Raw genomic sequence first — 2,318 nt, forward strand, 5'->3', positions numbered from 1 at the left:
GAAAATCTCGTCCTCGAGATTTACTGGAATTATGAGATATTTTCGCTTCATTTCTGATTCCAGCTCCCAAGTGTATTCTGGTCCTCTCTTTGAATCCCATTTGACTTTGACTAGCACTAGACGTTTGTGCTTGAGAAACTTGATTTTTCTATCTTCTATCTGTAGTGGTTTCTCTATAAATTTTAATTTTTCATTTACCTCTACATCTTGAAGAGGTACTACCAGGGACTCGTCAAATAAACATTTCTTGAGATTGGATACATGAAATACATCATGTACTCCAGCTAGTTCTTCTGGTAGTTGTAAGCGATAAGCAACTGGTCCTATTCGTTGCATTATTGAAAATGGTCCTACGTATCTTGGACTCAACTTTCCTTTCTTACCGAATCGTACTACTCCTTTCCAAGGAGAGACTTTCAAAAGTACTTTATCTCCGACTTGAAACTCTAGTGGTTTGAGGCAATTATCTGCATAGCTTTTCTGGCGATCTCGAGCCGTCTTCAGTCTTTCTTTGATTTGAGTTATCTTGTCTGTGGTCTCTTGTACAATTTCTGGACCTGATAATTGACTTTCTCCTATTTCTGCCCAACAAACTGGAGTTCTGCACTTGCGTCCATACAGTGCTTCGAATGGAGCAGCTTCGATGCTTGAATGATAACTATTGTTATAGGAGAATTCAGTTAAGGGTAAGTGGTTATCCCAATTACCACCAAAATCAATTACACATGCTCGGAGCATGTCTTCCAAGGTTTGGATCGTCCTTTCACTTTGTCCGTCTGTTTGAGGATGATATGCAGTACTTAAGTTGAGTCGGGTTCCCATTGCTTCCTGGAAACTAGTCCAGAAATGGGAAGTGAAACGACTATCCCTATCTGATACAATGGAGAGTAGGACTCCATGTAAAGATACTACTTCATCTACGTACAACTTGGCTAGCCTTTCCATGCTAAAAGTTTCCTTCATTGGTAGAAAATGAGCTGATTTGGTTAATCGATCCACAATTACCCAAATCGCATCATTACCTTTTCTGGTTTTGGGTAACTTAGTAACAAAATCCATTGTTATGAGTTCCCATTTCCATACAGGCATTTACAACTGTTGTAGTAGTCCTGAAGGTTTCTGGGGTTCTGCCTTAACTTGTGAACAAGTAAGACATTTTGATACGTATTCAGCTATATCCTTTTTCATTCCTATCCACCAGAAATTGTTTCTTAAATCTTGGTACATCTTATTGTTTCCTGGATGTACGGTATACCGAGATTTATGAGCTTCTTCTAAAATCTTATTTCTTAATTCTCCCTGCTTAGGTACCCAAATTCGTTTCTTGTGGAATCTCCAAGTTCCATCATTTCCTTGCTCTAGTTCTTTTACATAACCTTTCATTCCTTCAGCATCGTCCTTGATTGCTGTTTCCTGAACTTTCTTCAATTGTTCCATTAAATCTACTTGTAGATTTAATCTAAGAGCACGGACTCATTTTTGCTTCTCCTGATACTTACGACTTAAGGCATTTGCGACTACATTCGCCTTTCCTTCGTGATATTGAATATCACAATCGTAATCGCTTAGGATTTCCATCCATCTTCTTTGCCTCATATTTAACTCTTTTTGCCCAAATATGTACCTTAAACTTTTATGATCTGTATAAAAAGTAAACTTACTTCCATACAGATAATGTCTCCAGATTTTAAGGGCAAAAATTATGGCTCCTAATTCTAAGTCATGAGTCGTATAATTTTCTTCGTGCTTTTTCAACTGCCGGGAGGCATACGCAATTACCTTCTTGCGTTGCATCAACACACATCCGAATCCTAATTTTGAAGCATCACAATATACTTCAAAATCTTCTGTTCCTTCAGGTAAGGCTAAAATTGGATCATTCGTCAATCGGTGCTTTAAAAACTTAAAAGCTTCTTCTTGTCTATGTCCCCATTCAAACTTAACAGTCTTACAGGTCAACTTAGTCAAAGGTACAGCTATCTTAGAGAAATCTTTAATAAATCATCTGTAGTATCCAGCTAAGCCTAGAAAACTTCTAATTTCCATAGCTGTTTGCGGGACTTTCCAATTGGTGATTGCTTCTATTTTAGCAGGATCTACGTGAATTCCTTCGTGATTCACCATGTGACCTAAAAATTGCACTTCCTGCAACCAGAATTCACACTTTGAGAATTTAGCATAAAGCTTTTCCTTTCTTAACAAAGTTAAGAGTGCATGCAGGTGCTTGCAATGTTCTTTCCGACTTTTGGAATAAATAAGTATATCGTCGATGAATACGATTAGAAATTTATCCAAGTATGGTTTACAGATCCGATTCA

This window comes from Helianthus annuus, chromosome 1 (assembly GCF_002127325.2).
Source record: "Helianthus annuus cultivar XRQ/B chromosome 1, HanXRQr2.0-SUNRISE, whole genome shotgun sequence".
NCBI classification, from domain to species: Eukaryota; Viridiplantae; Streptophyta; class Magnoliopsida; order Asterales; family Asteraceae; genus Helianthus; species Helianthus annuus.